Here is an 18,309-nt window from a genome sequence, read left to right on the forward strand (position 1 = left end):
AGAACATTTTGCCCCTTAGTCAGGTCAGAATGTGCTATCTAGAGGTACTTGTGCAGGCTGTAAAAGGAAAGGACTCCTCCACCAGAGCAATGACAAAAACTCAGGGTCAGAATGAGTTTGTGGTATTTTTGGTTTACTTATTTGCCCTCCATAAATGGAAATTTGAAATTAGTCCTTCACTTTAACAATGGAACTGAAATGATGAGATACGCTTAAACATGGCCAAACTGATGAAAGTGAAGACTTTTAAGCCAACTATATTTTGTGTCCACTTGTATTTGCTTCACCAATTTTCCAAGGCACTGACTAACTTTGAATAATGTGACAACATTTGTTAAGCTCTTTGCAAACCTTAAAGCACAATATAAAGGCTAATTCTTAGCTATTATTATTGAACCAATTCTGTACATAATAAGAGGGAAGCAAAATGTATCTTGTCTTTAGTCTATGCTGCCGTCTGCCATCTTGAAACAAAACACTGGCAGATAAAATTTTTTGACTGGGAAAATCTTGTAATTTTTAACAGATTTCAATATAATTTGTATATGGTAAAATATTATAGGTACGTGTGATTTTTTTTTTTTGGCAAGGGACAATGGGGTTAAGTGACTTGCCCAGGGTCACACAGCTAGTAAGTATCAAGTGTCTGAGGCCAGATTTGAACTTAGGTACTCCTGAATCCAGGGCCGGTGCTTTATCCACTATGCTACCTAGCCACCCCATGTGATTTTGCTAATGAGAAATGCAGTTCAGAAAACTACTAATTTACCAAAATGCACCATATGTAAGTTATTTTCTCATCCTTCTCAGGGATGTGTCTTACACACATTTGGAGAGAGTAAAGGGAAAATAAACTATTTAAAATTTTTTTTTAAATTGGGGGGATTGTAACATTTGGAACTACTTTGGTTATAACTTGTGAGCATAATGTTTTTGTATCTATTAAGTTTAATCTATTGAAAATGAATAAAACCCAAGCACATGAACCCATACAGAGAAGGGGAAGAAAGAAGACCTTCAGGGATATTGTGAATCCAGGTTGAAGGGACTAGCAGATCACATTGAATGAGATGCTCCTGATAATTTTACCAACCAAGGTTCTTCCAATACACTGGGTTTGAAGTATAAAACAAACAAAAAAATACGTAGTTTCAAATTTCAGTTCCAATACTTTCTGTGTGACCAGGACAAATCACTTAACTTCTTGGCACTTTATTTTCCTCAGGTAGGTCAACCCACTTTACTCACCAGAGCAAGGACAGTCACCAAAGATTTCAAAAGAAAGTGTGTAATGCTAAAAGTGCACAAAGAAATCAGTTGATAAGGAGGTGGCCCTTCAACAGCACTAACAAGAGATGCCTCCTTCCAGCTTGAGGGCTAAACTCATTGTTTCCTTCTTTAAAACTATTTCAGGTCTGAGCTTACAGAGCAGGCCGACTGACCCTTCACAAGACCTGGACAGAGGAGCTCTGGGATGAAGATTTTCTTCAGGTATCATGGTGAATTAGGCCAACTGAGGCCTGGCTCTGTGGGTATACTGTTTATCCATTCCTGACCGAACAAAGAGCCTTGATTGCATACAACGGGTTAAAATCACAATTATGATCATTTTTTAAAGATGCTGCAGACAAGCAGGTGAACAGTAGCTAATTGTGAGATTGGTTTAGAGCTACGTAGCCCCCCCTCCACTATTTTTTTTAACATAGTTATGTCCATAAAATCCTTTCATGTCTTCTGTAGTTACAGTACAGAGACACAAAGGAGCCTTTCATTAGCTGCTCCCTCTCTCTGGGAAGTCAGGTCGAAGAGTAAAAGATATCTTAATGTTCCCTTTCAAGGCTGGTGAGATTGTGAAATGAAGATTAACAGGAAGCTACAGTATCTGCTTCTTTTTTCCCCCCTCTCCCTCCCTACTCTTACTCACCTTTTGCCTGTGTATGTTTAAAGGATTTGTAAGCAACTCCTCTTTTATTTAGATACCTGAAAAACTGTTGAAAATAACTAGAGGAAGGAAGAAATTAAGTTTTGAGCAGAGGGCAGATTCAGGTTTCAGCAGCAGCATCTTTCCAGATTCAGTTTTTCAAGGCACATATCAGGAGTGGAAAGGAAGAGGTGGGGGGGAGGGAGGGGAAAGGGACAAACTTCTAGGGAAGCAAAGCTATAATAACATTCCTTGGCCAGGCTGTGGAGATCATGGTGGTACTGAGGGAACAAGAGGTACTGGTGAAATGATACTACTGTGAGAACAAAAGAAATTCATGGTCTTTCTTTTTTCTCCATTCACCAAAGTCTACCTCCAGGGAAGAAAGGGATGAATGCTCTGGATATTAAGACCCCATCCCATGCAGGTCCTCCCAGAAAATGGTTCCATGTTAGGTAGCTGGAAGGTTTTTGTGCAAGTGGCTATATCCAGAGCATTTCTTCCTTTTCCCTTATACTTTCTTCTCTATTTTCTTATATACTTACGTCTGGATTAGTGCAAATAATGAATCCCCTTAAGTGGTCACATTATTAGAATTCACACTGAATATTTACATTGAACTGAAATCAATTACCATATGTAGCAAAATTATAATTTCAAATACTGCACATTTGAATACATGCAACCATTTTAGGGGATGCATTGTTTGTACTTATGGGGACCTAGCTGCACCTAGCTTTCTTCATCATCCTGGTGGACAGGAAAATCAGGACTAACTGACCAGGCCTCATCTTGAGAACTTTGTTCAGTTTTGAAGAGAACAGTATAAGGACATTGATAAACTTGGCCAGTGTTCAATGGAGAGCAACTAGACTGGTAAATGCCATGGCTTCAGAGATACTGAGCTAAGGCATCTCCCTCCTTTTGTCCATGGGCCGCTAGGTGGCGCTGTGTGCAGAGCCCTGGACAGAAAGTCATGAATGCCCAAGTTTGAATCCTTTCTTAGACTCTTAATAGCTGTGTGATGCTGGATAAGTCACTTAACTGCTGTGGTCTTGATTCTCCTCATCTATAAAACAAACACCATAAAATACCTACTTCACAGGGTTGTTGTGAGGATCAAGTGACATAACATGGAAAAAGCTATGCAAATCCTGAAGTGCTAAGGAAATGTTGTTATCTGTCATCATAATCATCATTATGTGAAATTTGGATTATTGATTGATTAATAGTTAAGAGTTTTAGTAATCGCTGTAACCAATTTCTAGGGTTTAGATTTGGATTTCTTTCATATAGGCCTTGGTAGAGAAGTTTGTAAGAGACTATGCACTCAATTGAAACTGGTCCTGGACCTTAAAGGAGATAAAGAGGCAGGATGATTCAACCTGATCAGGAAATATTTTTCCTGGCATTGGGTGTCTCTGGTAAAGGGGCAGGGTGGGATGCATCTGGCTGGGAACTTTCCAGAGGATATTGTCCAGCTCTACATTTTTCTTGTTACTTCAGATTCTGAAGACCCCCTTTTGCAAGTTATGGACCAATGATTATGATTATGGACCAATAACAGTCTTAGTTTAGTTGACACTAGTGGACCTCATGTAATAAACTTACGTAACCAAACTCTATAAAATGATGCTCTGATTGTAAGGCATGTCTTTGTTCACCGAGGGACCACTAACCTCTATTTACAGACAATTGCAAGCCTTGCTAAAAAATAGATTATGCTTGGACTTTTGTGTCTCTGTTTCTCTTAACTGCAGATTTTTTTCTGACAATTATTACATTGAGCAGCTTCCTCATGGTGATGAGACTGGGACTGAAGTACATATGAAGCAGAAGAAGAAAAAAACTAAGACAATCTAAATAGATGATTTAATTCCAGATCTGCTTTTGGCAAAAGATCTGCATGACCTTCAGGGCAAAAACTTCCCTAGTAAAGCTTGACATTAGATCACCTTAAGTCCAACTGTTAATTCCAGCATGAGTCAGATTCAGTATTACTGTGGGGAGTACTACATTTAGTGTATTTAGTGCATTTAGTGAGGAAGAAGAGTGAGAAGAAGGAGGAGGAAGAGGAAGAAGAAGAAGAAGAAGAAGAAGAAGAAGGAGGAGGAGGAGGAGGAGGAGGAGGAGGAGGAGGAGGAGGGGAAGGAGGAGGAGGAGAAGGAGAAGGAGAAGGAGAAGATGATGATGCATGTATGTGGTGGGGAGTCAGGTGTATCATATGAAATTAAACATCTACTCCCTGTTCTTTTTTTGTTCTAAGGCAGTATACATTACAGTGCTTAAATATGAACAATTTATTTAGGAGGTTTAAATATAGTAAGCCTATACTTGTTTAGAAACAAGAAATTTCTAAAAGCACTAAGAAAGGAAATCCCTTTCCGTAGCTCTAAGCTACAAAGTGGATTATTTTAAATGGAAATGTGTTATGAATAATTTTTAATGGAAGGGAAATGACTCACTGACAAATTGAGGCTCAAGGGAATATACACTCATGAGTTCTCTTCAATGGGACATCAATATGATACATTAACCAAAGCCAGATCTGAGACTTACATATCTACTTTCTTTGGAAGCTAGGTGGGACAGTCAGTATTGGGCCTGGAGTCAGGAAGACCTGGGTGCTATACCACCTTAGACACTTACTAGCTATGTGACCCTGGACATGTCTCTTGATCTCTTTCTATCTCAGGTTCCTCATCTATAAAATGTGGATAATAATAGCATCTAGCTCCCAGGATTGCTATGAGGATCAAATGAGATAATATTTGTATAGCATTTAGCACAGTGCCTGGCAAATAGCAGGTGCTTAATAAATGTTCATTTTCTTCCTTTCTTTTGTTTAGGATGAACCCTCACATGAAAGGGAGACTAGTCACTTCAAAGCCTGTAGGAATAGGGAATTTGGTTCAACCAAATTCTTCTATCATAGCTCCATGGTAGGTAGCTGGAAAACTTGTCACAAGGGTAGTGTGGCATTCTCACTGTGGTATTCCAATTCCCTATCCCCACCTCCAATCTCTATTTTCTCTTTTAAAATTTATTTTTCCTAGGTAGACCAGTTTTCACTTTGAATCCCAAACTAGGCTTGAGGTCCTTAAGTAGAAAGCATAGGATCCAGAGGTGACGGGACCTTGTAAATAACTGAATCTAATTCCCTCTTCTTACAACTGACAAAACTAAAATAAGAGAGCTAGGCAAATTAACTTGACCAGAGTCATGAAGATAATAAATGCTGGTATTGTAATTCAAACTCAGGTTTTCACTATAGAATGCCAGGACCACTGACAAGGTGCAGTGCCTGATTGGAGTCAGCATCTAATCCTGGGTGGGAAAGGCTACCTATGCTAATTCTTCTAGACACTAACCATTGGTAGGGAAACAATAGCGAAAACAATGAAACTGGGGGAGTGGAGGATGGGAGTCAGTATTGGTCCTCTTTGAGAATGAAGGATGAACAACAAATGGATAGAAGGATGGTATCGGAGACTTGACATTAACTAGGATTTGAAAATTTGATAAAATGTTCTAACTGGTAAGTAATGGAACTGAGACTCAAACCCAGGCCTTCTGACTCCAAACCCATGGCTCTTTCTATTCCATGAGGCTAGAAGGCAAATATCTGGTGAAATGTATGGGAAGTGATAACTTTTATGGCATATCAGTGGGAAATAGTTCATTCTGGGATGAAGGGGAAAAAAGAAAGAAAGAATATGGATACTTTTTGCTCCATTTCCCAAACTCTAATGTGACTTTGTAAGGTTATAGAATGGTTAAATATATAAAATTCAAGGCCCCCAAACCTAGTATGTTTTATCTAAGTTGCTTCTGGCACTTCGCATGTATCTTTTTGAGTCCTTTTCTATTTAGCAAGGAGGGAAGTAGTTTATCTTGATTTAAATACACACAGGAGTAACTCCTAGGATCACTGTTACTAAATTCATCTGAAATGAAATGTAAATATGCATATAAATGTAAAAAAGTGTTTGAAAAGAGCCATAAAAAGCTGAACCAGTTTATCATATGCTAACTGGGCTTGGGTTTTGACCTACATTTTGCTGCCAAATAACCTTTTATTATAAAGAATCCCCTTGATATATATGAAAAAACTAAAAATGTTTCCTCCTGCTCTATCCTTGCTTTTGCCTTTCCCTCATCCCAAAGGCCTCTTCTTTGAGTAAAGAGTCAAAGTTCATTCAAGCAGGCAAAGTTGGGCTAAAAATTCAGCCTTTACTGACTAGATCTTACTTTCTGAACAAAGCCACAGATTCTAGGCTCCTTGAAGGTCAAGTCTGTGTGGTTTTCCATGACTGCATGCCTAAAATCCAGAAACCTTGCACAAAGTAGGTGCTAAAAAATGTTTGTTGACAATTAATACGAAAACATGTTTTGCATGATTGCACATGTATAACCTATATAGAATTGTTTACCATCTCAGGGAAGGGGGAAAGGAGGGAGGGAAGGAGAGAATCTGGAACTCAAAAGTTTAAAAAGCAAATGTTAAAAATTATTTTTACATGCAATTGGAAAAAATAATTTTAAAAATGTTTGTTGGATTGAATTAGCCAAATGTAGGGGGAGAAAGGATCCTTCTGTGTCCGACCACTTAATTCTCTCTGCCTCATCCCATTGTCTTTTAGAAAAGTTCCCGCTCTGTTTTCTTTGATTGTGAGTGGAAGGATTCTACTGGGTATCCATTTCAATGCCTGGTTTCAACTCTAAGGAAATAGATGCCCTTCCCAAGGTAAGCTCATCACCTCTAGTCTCATCACTTTGCTGCTAACTAAATCCTTGACTGTCACCACCTCCCTCAGCCTCCTCTCCTCTCTTACTGGAGGACAGGACTCCTCCCAGTGCCCTCCATTAGAGAAGACAGAACCTGCACTTTTTGGGCTTTTCCACTCTATATCTGCTGGTACAACTCTACAAAACAAGATACCCCCACAGGATACCACCTGGGTTCCCATCCTGTTTCAGCCTCCTTATATGTATTATCTCCCACTTTTAGATTATAAGCTTCTTGAGGGCAAGAACTGTGTTTTTTGTTTTGTTTTTGTTTTTTGCGAGGCAATGAGGGTTAAGTGACTTGCCCAGGATCACACAGCTACTAAGTGTTAAGTGTCTGAGGCCGGATTTGAACTCAGGTCCTCCTGAATCCAGGACCACTGCTTTTATCCACTGTGCCACCTAGCTGCCCCTATGTTTCTTTTTTATTAATGGTATCTTTAGTGCTTAGCACAGTACCTGGCACATAGTAGGTGCTTGTATAATTGTTTTCAGTCATTTTCGACTCTTAATAACCCCATTTGGGATTTTCTTGGCAAGAATACTGGAAAAAATTTTTAAAAAGTAAAATAAATGTTTGTTGCTAAAAAAAAAGAATACTGGAAAAAATTTGAAACAAGAAATCTTATAAAAACAAATGTTGAAAACTATCTCTACATGTAACTGGAAAATAATAAAATATTTATATGAAAAAAAAGGAATACTGGAGTAGTTTGCCACTTCCTTCTCCAGCTCATTTTACAGATGAGAAAACTGAGGCAAACATGGCTAAGTGACTTGTCCAGGGTCACACAGCTAGGCAGTATCTGAGGCCAGATTTGAACTCAGGAAGATGAGTCTTCCTGACTCCAAGCCCTAAGTTCTGTCTACTGTGCCACCTGGCTGCCCGTGGTATTTAATAAATGTTTATTGGATTGGATCAGACTCCGAAAAGCTGGGGAAGCTTGAATGTTGTCTTTCTGGACCCAGAAATTAGGTTCTGTGGTTTTCTGACTGAGGCAGAAATGGCATCTTCCCTTCAAAGCTCAATTTAAGAGACCACTTCCTTCATGAGATCCTCCCTGATTCTCATAGATATTAGGGTCACCTTCATTCTCCAAAAGAAATATATATTTAAATATTGAATATATTTACACATTTACATACTTTAATACATGTATATATAAATACATGTTTATATGTACATGCATATAATGGCATTTATACATGGGCATATATGGTTGCATATAAATATGTCATATATACTCATATATGAATATATATGTGCATGTATGTATGTGTTGCATTACATGTATTTATTTTATCATTATTTCTCTGTGGACATATTGTTCTCTCAGTAGAATAGGAGCTCCCTGAGGGCAGGCACTGGTACATAACAGATGGCCCATAAATGCCTATTGACCTGATCTGAACTGAAGGGAGAAGTATACATATCTCTTTCTAATTCAAAGCACTTGGGTCACTTTCTTTTTCTTTTTTTTTTTTTTTGCAAGGCAATTGGGGTTAAGTGACTTGCCCAGGGTCACATAGCTAGTAAATGTTAAGTGTCTGAGATGGGATTTGAACTCAGGTCCTCCTGACTCCAGGGCTGGTGCTCTATCCACTTCGATACCTAGCTGCCCCTGGTCACTTTCTTGAGAGGAAAATAAAATGTGTTTTCTGGGGTTGAGCACAGAAAATGTCTTCCAGTTGTTACCCTATGGGATACCTTTAGAGTCTACCAAAAGAGTCTACCATTTGGATTGTTTGTGGTTTTTGGTTGCTTTTTCAAACTTTAGGACCCTTTTAACTGTATGTGTGTATGTATGTATGTATGTATGCATGCATGCATGCATGCACATAGTTGTTTGCCCAGTTATCATCTTCCCCAAGCCACAGTGCCTAGCACATATAGGGGCTTCATACATATTTATTGGGTGACTAACTGACCTTTAGAATATGAGCTGTAGGAAGACAGGACATTTTGTTTTGGAATGTTTTTTGGTTTGGGTCTTTTTTTTTTTTCTTATCCCCAGCTCAGTACCTGGCACATAGTAGGTGCTTAATAAATGCTTATTATTATTGATGATGATGATGATGAAGAAGTCATTCTTATCAACATTGTCTTGATTCCCACTTCTCCTTCCTCCCAACTCTACCTCTTTTGGTGTTGCTTCTTCCTGAAGGTAAGCTTCCCACCAAAGGTCTATGTGTTGGGTTAGTATTCCTCAAGCATCCTGGCTTGAATTTTTTGTCAAGCTGAATTCCATTTTATTTCTGTCTACAGCTGTAAGCTCTCTAGCCCAATTTTGTTAACTTGCCATCTCTTTACTGGTGTTAATGACACCTTATATTTGAATGTTATCTGTTAGTTTGTAAAGAGACTTGGCAGAAAGCGTCTCTCACTGGGTTAAACAACAGATTAAAAAACTACTAGGTTTGTAGACTGTCACAAACTGAGTAGCTATAGACAAATGACAAGTGCTCTGTCTTTGCCTCAGTTTCCCCATAATTAAAATAAAGCTAACATTTCCCAAGGTTTTATTTTTTCTCCTTAACATGCTACTTATTCCTTTTGCCAGATCGTTGAAGATGTTTAACAAGACCAAAGTCAACAATAAACCCTCAAAGCCCAGTGGACACATTCTTCCTAGTCGAAACATTTCCATTAGTTCAATCCTTACTTTGGTTTAAAGTTTTAAATTCATATTATACTTTGTGTCTGAGCCAAATGACTGCTTTTTTTAACTTAGATTTTGTAAGACACCATACCAAAGCTGTTCTAAAGATTCAGTCACATACCATGCTCCTTATTTAGTAATTATGAAATTCTTTGAGGAAAAACCTCCCATCCCCAACCCTGATTTGTTCAATTTAAGCTGCCTGTTATTGGACATACTTCCACTATCTCCTGGATATTTTTACTGTTTTCTCTCAATTCTTGCTCACTTTTACAGGAAACTAATGTTCATTTACTGGCCAGCAACTGGCAAGACAATGTTTTTCAAATTACTGAGGACAAAAGTGGCAGACAAGGTATTTTCAGTCCTCTGAGACCTCCCAAATTCTTCATGATTTTTTGAAGTTAATTGTAAGTAGCTAGGTTATTTAGCCCCCTAGTATATTCACTCACTAGTTTTGCTGGTCCACACACATTTTGTCTTACCTACTAGCTCTGTGTGTGTGTGTGTGTGTGTGTGTGTGTGTGTGTGTGTGTGTATCTGTATGTGTGTGTGCACATACATTTTCTTCCCACTTTTTTACACCTCCCCACCCCCTAGTCTCATCACTTTTTAATTAGTCATACCTTTGGCATCCTTCTCCTAGCAATGGCACCAGCAAGTGGTTCCTAGAAATTTCTACCCTCATTTTTAATGCCTACTTTTTCTACTTAATCAGTTTTTTGATAGGTTAAAGAAAAACTCTTCCTTTATCCCTCAGTCTTACTAATTTTTTGGTATCATATTTCCTTTCTGTTCTTCCTGTAAATTCAGTTTGAGCAGTCATAATTATAGCACTGACACCTTTACTACTTCAGTATTTCATATCAGACAATAACACTGGGAATAAGAAGTTTTGTGTGTCTGCCCACTCATTCTCTCTGTCTTTGTCTCTGTCCCTCTTTCATTCTCTCCTCTCTATATCTCTCACTCTTCATCTTGCTCCCTCTATTAACAAAGCTCAACAATACTAGACATCTGAAATCCTTTGGAAAATACTAAAAATAATTGTTTTTTGTTGTTAAAAGCAGGATTAGGGTTGATTTTCTCTTCCAGGAATTTGTAGTTTCCTGCAGGGACTCAGAGGACTCCACGGTGTGCTTTTTTTAGAGCATGAAGGGTGATTTTAATAAACATGCCACTAAGTTGAGTAAGGCACTGTAAAATTAATGTGTATTATTGTCCCTAGTCTCATCTTATGCCGGCTGCTGCCTTCTGGAATTTACTATTAGAATATTTTACAACATTGATCTTTTCCTGCTCCCTCCACCCCCTCCTCTACATTACATTTCCTTTTCAGATTCATTGCAGAGCCAACAGTCCCAGCTCTCTCACTCTAGCTCTCACTCTCTCTTTCTCTCTCCTTGTCCCCAGGAGACAAGCTCTATCATTTATGTTTTTCATCTCAACCTTCCTAATCCAAGGTCCTGGGAAACTTATATCAAGTTTAGTCTAAATTGAGATCTCTCTGGCCCTCTAAGATAGCAATCTGTTGTTGTCTTTCTGTCTAGTGTGTTTTAGGTTGTTAAAATACAAAGGTTTCAAAATGAGTGAATATGGTTAACCAGTGGTTAATCCCATAAAAAGGATTTCTACAAGGATATAAAATTATTGTCGGCACCATTTTCTGGAGAGCTAACTCCCTGTGTGGTTATAGATACCTCTCTTAGGCCTCAGTTTGTCAACAACTTGAATTGAGTCAATGTAATTATTTATATTTTAAGGATACTATGATTTTGATAGACATTCTATTCTCTTAGAAAACTTCATCTTAAGTTGCAGTGCATCATAATTTGATAAAATAAATAACAATAATATAATATACACTAAATAACAAATAAGTGAAGGAGATTTAAAAAGATCTTGGAAATAAGAATGGGAAGAGGGAAGACTTGGTAGTACTTGAGACAGCTAGGTGGCGCAGTGTATATAGAGAGTACCAGGCCTGGAGTAAGCAAGATCTGAGTTCAGAGTTCAAACCTCTGTTTGCCTCAGTTTCCTCAACTGTAAAATGGGGATGTTCTTAGGACCTAAGTTGTTATGAGGATCAAATGAAATGACATTTGTCCTAGCATAATGTATTTTGTTGTTTAGTCCTTTTTTTTTTTCAGTTATGGCTGACTCTTTGCAATCCCATTTTTGGGTTTTCCTGGCAAAGATACCAGAGCAATTTATTATTTCCTTCTCCAGCTCATCTTACAGATGAGGAAACTGAGGCAAACAGGGTTAAGAGACTTGCCCAGGGTCACAAAGCTATTCAGTGTCTGAGGCTAGATTTGAACTCACAAAGAGGAGTCTTCCTGACTCAGGCCCAGCACTCTTTCCACTCTGCCACCCAGCTGCATTTGTTATTAATATTATTAATTATTATTCTCCACAATAATGTGATCTTCTATTAGACACATAGACAATATACTAAAGAGCCACCTTTGAATAAGAAATCTCAATACTCTGAAGTTCTAGAAACTGCCACAAAAGGATTTGAACCTTGAACATTGTAGACTCATCTAAGTCCTCCTTTTGAGGAAGGAAGGTATTGAAATCTGAAATCTCCTCCTCCAGGGGTCTTTGGAGTTCTAGGGAGGACCACAGGTATTGAGTCTTCTGCTTTCATTCTGCTAACTGCCACCTTCTAGGCCTAGTCATCTCTTCCTCCACAAAGCATAGATAACATTCAGGGCTCTTCTGGGGCAGCCATTGCATTTTATTTTTGTTTTGTTTTATTTTGCAGGGCAATATAAGAGTTAAGTGACTTGCCCAGGGTCACACAGCTAGTAAGTGTCAAGTGTCTGAGGCCGTATTTGAACTCAGGTACTCCAGAATCCAGGGCCGGTGCTTTATCCACTGCGCCATATAGCTGCAGCCATTGAATTTTAAATAGAACTGCTTCCTGAGGCAGGGAAAAAAAAAGGACAGAATCAAAGTGGACTACTCTTTCATGAATTTCTTTGGGCCTGTTCTTCTCTTCTCTTACTTTAGTGTGTTCCTTCTTTCCTCTGCATCATTCAAAATAGCAAAAATGGTCCAATGTTATGATTCTTTACCTCTGCAAGGCCAGGTGATGTGGCATAACCCATTCTAGACATTCTTCTCCCTTTCTGACTCAGCTGGGACCCTGAATTAAAATGTATTTTTCTCTCATCCAATATTTTACTTACTAAGTTCCACTTTTCACCAAAGTCCACAGTTAGACAGACAGACACATAGATAGACAGACAGATTAGATCTATAAAATAAGATCACAATTTTAATCTCCTGTTATTTGGTGTGAGTAAATTTGCCCTAATCTGCTAATTATTCCAGGATAACTCAATACATATCAACTGCCTTGACTTTTTTTTTGTTTGTCCTCATTTCCCTGCCTTTACTACCATATGCTGAGCAGGAACCTTCTTGGAAAATAACAATCTGAGGATTTTCCAGTGGAAGTGCTTCTCTCTACAACCTTGGAGTCTTGCTCCCTCTCACAAGAGTCCTAGCACAGACATCTTTGATCTAACCATTCAACTCTACGACAAGTTTCTCTGTTCGAGGTTGGTGTTCATCCACACCTGGTCCATTAGTGCCATAGTTAAGGGGACTGACATTTGATTGGTGCCCTTGGCTCGTGTTTCAACTACTAAATTGGCTTCCGGCCTGTTGATTAAAATTTGTTTGAACTGAAAGGATCAGAAATGGTAGCTATTATCTGGTTCCTTTAACTGAGTCTTCATGCCAGATGCATTGTGCTCTGTGCACATCTACATGTATGTGTGTATATGTGTGGACTCTGTGTATTTAATAACATCTATCTAGCATTTATATAGCACTTTAAGGTTTACAAAGCACTTTAAAAATATTATCTCATTTTATCCTCACAACAACCCTGAAAACTGGGCGATACTGTTATCCCCACTTTACAGATGAGGAAAACAAGGGAGACAAAGGTTAAGTGACTTGCCCAAGGTCACACAGTAAGTATATGAGGTCACATTTGAACGCAAGTCTTCCTGACTCCAGCTCCAGTGCTCTGAACACTAGACCACCTAGTTGTCTTTAAACATATTTGAACATCAACTTTGCTGGCAAGATGTTGTAAAACAAATCATTGGCAAAGTAGGCCCAGAAATTGACCATTGCCAAGTCTCTTCAAGTTTTCAGCCTCTACCAGTCAAAGTGACTCCAAGATTCTTCCATTTCATTTAAGAACAATTACAAAAATTTTGCAAAGAAAAGGCGGTTAAGTATTGTGGGGTTTTTTCCTGCACTGACTTGCATCCACGATGCCAAGAAACAAGTAGCTTCCTATTCAACGGAAGGTTAACACAGACCTACTACTTAAGAAGTTCATTTGATTTATTCAGTCGGAGGCAGGAAAATTTAGGACTGCCAGATCTTAAGGAAACAAGGGTCTAGAAAAGAGCTGGAGAAGACAGAGCTCCTGTTTTTCTCAGGTATGCAGGTCATTTAAGTTCAGTGAAGCATATTCTGAACATCCTTCAGTCAATTACCATTTGGGCAGGAAAGTGCACCCTAAATTCATTTTTCACAAGTAAAAAATGAATATAAATAACTCTTTTACTCAAGTAAACATTTATTCTTCAGAAGAGACGATGACTAATTATTTACTCGCTGGCATAGCTGGTGAATAATTGCCCATTAAGGAAGTTAAATGCTAATCGCTTATTCCCGAATCAAATTATTTTGAAGCTACCCTCTGACTAACTCTTAGGAACTAACTAGGAGAGGAATGTCTAAGTTGAGATGTTTTGGGGTTTTTTGTTTGTTTGTTTGTTTGTTTCCTAGAAAGAAAAAGCTGCACAGATACTTTTTAGTATCTTATAATGCAAAAACATTTTGATAATTTCCTTTTTCATTGTTCTTTAGCTAGGTGGCGTGTTGTATAGAGTGCCTGGTCTGGAGTCAGGGAAGACTCCTCTTCCTGAATTCAAATCTAGCCTCAGACACTTTTGCAAGTACCTTAACCCTATTTGCCTCAGTCTCATCATCTGTAAAATGAGCTGGACAAAGAAATGATAAGCCACTCCAGCATCATTTCCAAAAAAACAAAACCCCAAAATACCAAACCTAAGTATGGTCACAGAGAGTTGGACATGACTGAAAAACAATTTAAACACAACACCTGAAAGAACATTGGCTTCAGGTTAAATATAAACAGGATTTGGTAGTGACAAGTTGGAGAATCATTGAACGAGAGTTGGAGAGGGGGAAGAACTAGAGTCAGAAGGCAAAAAACCTAGGTTTAGGATGGAAGAGAGAATATATGATCCAGACTCCACAATGTCACTTCTCCTGTATCAAAAGAAATTGCACATGACAAGTACAATTAGTGTCAAAGTACTAAGCTATGCTCTCCCCAAAATTTAAATTTAGACATAGGAAGATGAACATTTGAATTATGTCTATATTCTCACGGCGATGAGAGCAGGGGAAATTCTCAGGATTAGAATCACTTGCAAAGGACCCATTTTCCATATTAAGTTCAGTCTAGTCAAAGGACCAGCATCCAAGTGGGCTATTTTGATATTCCTTAAGAGGATTTTCATATAGGCTAGAACATCTGGGAAAATGCTGCAAATGTCCCTGGTAAGGATGAAGACATATGACACTCTGGGGGAGAAGACAAAACCTCTGTCATTGCCTCTGTGGTTTTAAAGCTTCCCAAGAATCTGCTTCTAGCCTAGATACTGTCTCTGTTCAGAGCTAGACTAAGTTTTCCTCCAAAAACCAATGAAAACTTCAGAAATGATTTATTTCTCTGATTGGGACGGGGGTCAGGGGTAGGGGAAGGATTATGTACATGGTCTCTAAATAACTTCTGTATGATAATATGGTAAAAAACAGAGGCAGCATAGCAGAGTGCTGAATTTGGAGTCAGATGAACTGGGTTCAAATCTTGCCTCTGCTACTTAATACCTGTGTAACCTCGTGCAAATCATTTAATGTTTCTGAGCTATAGTGTTCTCATTTGTAAGACAGGGGGTTGGGCTAGAATCAGGGGTCCCTAATCTTTTTTGTGTCATGGAGCCCATTAGCTATTTGACAAAGCCTAAGGACCCCCTACTCATAATAATATTTTAAAATGTGTGAAATACATACGGATCGTAATAGAAACCAATTGCATCAAAATATAATTATCAAAACATATTTTTAAAAAACCAAGTTCATGGACCCCAAGTTAAGGACCCCCGTATAAGATGATCTCTAAGATCCCTTCTAGCTCTAAATCAGTGACTGTTGTTGTTCAGTCATTTCAGTCACGTCTGACTCTTCCTGACTCCATTTGGGGTTTTCTTGGCAAAGATACTGGAGTGGTTTGCCATTTCCTTCTCCAGCTCATTTTACAGATGAGCAAACTGAGGCAAACAGGGCGAAGTGACTTGCCCAGGGTCACATAGCTAGTAAGTGTATGAGGGCAGATTTGAACTCAGGAAGATGAGTCTTCTTGATTCCCCACTGAGCCACCTAGCTGCCCTTTAAACCTATGATCCTAGGTTCATTTTGTTCATTGTCCATCTGTAAACCTCATTCTGCAACTACTCCTTCCTCCCCCTCATCCCCACCCCACTTTGAGAAGCAGAAGGGGCTTTAGGCTAGGGGAGCAAGAGGGACAATCATATGATAAAGTGACAGTGGAGAATAATGGTCAAGGTCACAATGAAAGGGAAGCAGGGACAAAGTCAGCACTGCTTTTGCTCGGTCTGCAGAGCTGCTGATTCCACCGACCCACCAACTTGGCTCCATGATGGTTTAGCTGGGGCATGGCCAGGTTGGAGGCTGCAGCCTCAGCTAGCTAAGCCACCTCAGTCCCATGATTCACCAGATCTCTTCTTCCAGTCTCCATGTTCAGAGGAGGGGAAGCCTTGAGTTCTGACCCCTTTGCTACAAGTAGCCAGAGCCTAGTACATAGCACATAGTAGTAGCTTAATAAATGCTACTTGACTGATTGACCTAAAGACCAGTCCTACCAGAAATAGGAGTCAAACAACCTGAGGCAACTGTGTTATTTTATGCCTTTGTTTCCTCAAGGGAGCACGGAGACATTAAATCTCTCAGAATTCCAGAGACCAGATCCACCCTCTGTCTGGGGGACACTTCCAGGCCCAAGACAGTGGCAGGGTTTTAACTACTTAGTAGATGCTTATATGGTTTATTAAGCATTGCGTTCTCTGGCAATTAAGCACTACTTATTTACCAATTGTCTCTGTGCTAATAGAAATGAATATAGGATTCCAGCAAATGTGCCTGTTTCTGTGGGAAATCAACTCTCACTGTCCAAGGTCACTTGACTAGCCTCCTTTAAGTAAAGCAAATTTGAAAAGTGTCTAGTTTGCCAGTGGGTGGGGACTTGGATAGGGACCAACACTAGACCTGTGATTTCACTGGTATGGGTGAGGGACTCCCTCTACCAACACAGATGAACACCTTCTCTGCAACTTACAGTCTAGAGAGTTGTCTAGAACATTGAGAGAGGTTAAATGACTTGTCTGGAGTCATATAGTTAGTACGTTATGGAAGCAGGAATTGAACCCAAATCCTCTTGGCTTTGCCATTGGCTCTCTATTGCCTATTCCAGGCTATCTATTGTAATTACTGCTTGGGAACCTCCACAAATACATAAAGTATGAGGCAATGGGTGGCTCTACCCAATATGAGAAGCAGAGCTGAGGGATAGAAGGTCTTGGACCTTCTATTAACCAAAGAGAACACAATACTACTCAGTTCTTCCACCTCGGTGAATCATTTTCAGAATGATAGAATGAGCATGGAGCAAAGTCTTTCTCCAGTCTCCCCTTCTTTGTCACCTCCCTGGCCAATGAACCTGGTGCTTCCATGTAGATCCTTAGTTGTCCAGGACTCCCCACCATATTTTACCTATGTCTACATACCCCCCATAGCGCTTAATGCTTCAGACCCTTCCTTCTCCTCTCTCCCACCATCCACACTTACTTGCCTTATGTGTCATTCCCACTGAGCTAGTTCTCACACTGAGAAGCAATTTGATAAACTTAATCCTTGATAAAAGGTAAATGGTGAATTGTGATGAAATAGGGTGGTCCTGCAAAAGAAGACTGTCATCCTTGTTCCCAATGGTACCTGCCTTGGTTAATTTCCCGTTGTGACCATCCAAAAGGATCAAACAGAGGGACGGGATTCTTTCCTCCCCAGAGCGCATTTCTACTGTGCCCTCTTTGGAAGAGCTTGCTCACAGCCCATTCAAGTATATACCACACCTTTATCACGGTGTGAAAATCTGGGGTCCAGATGAGGTAATTTACAGGGACATAATCTCACATGACTCAATCAACTTGGCATGAAACAATTCCTTCTAGTCTTTCCTTGTTTTGTTTACATTCCTGTCAGTATCTCCCCCACCTTGAGTGCTAACCATTAGGATCATTGGTTTGCTCACTGGTCTATCCCACTACCATTGCCAAGCCTAGGCTGAGCTCTCTAGGTCCCTGGAGAAGTCAGGAAGCTCATCCTACCTGCTACTTACTAATTCATTTTGGACAAGGCCTTTGAACTCTCTGGGTCCAAATTTCCTCATCTGCAAAATGAGAGAGTTGGACTAGATAATCCCTAAGGTCCCTTCCAGCTCTGATTTGTATGATCTCAACATCCTATGATCTTGCAATCTCAAGTTTACCCCCTTTGGCCTCAGTTAGAAACTTCTCTTCTTATAAAACAGGATATGCTTGTTATTCCCAGCCAAGTAGCACTTATGGGATAAGGTGAAGAGGGTGTGGAGTTTGTGGATACATTACAGAGTGTTTTGTAATCATCTGGCTCCTTCGATCATTCTTAGAGAGCTCTATCTTCACAGGACTATCCCAGATCATCATTTAACTGACTTGCCTTTCTTGAATGCTTTGTGGCCAACACTGTGTTAGGCTCTCT

At 39.4% G+C, this 18,309-nt stretch overlaps 1 protein-coding gene across 2 annotated transcripts in view; it reads right to left on the bottom strand.

Annotated features, from left to right (window-relative positions):
- The window catches only part of NHS (NHS actin remodeling regulator), a 439,882-nt gene that overhangs the window by 168,430 nt on the left and 253,143 nt on the right, over positions 1-18,309 (bottom strand). The window lies entirely within an intron of this gene.

Source organism: Dromiciops gliroides, chromosome 3 (assembly GCF_019393635.1).
Source record: "Dromiciops gliroides isolate mDroGli1 chromosome 3, mDroGli1.pri, whole genome shotgun sequence".
Taxonomy (NCBI): domain Eukaryota; kingdom Metazoa; phylum Chordata; class Mammalia; order Microbiotheria; family Microbiotheriidae; genus Dromiciops; species Dromiciops gliroides.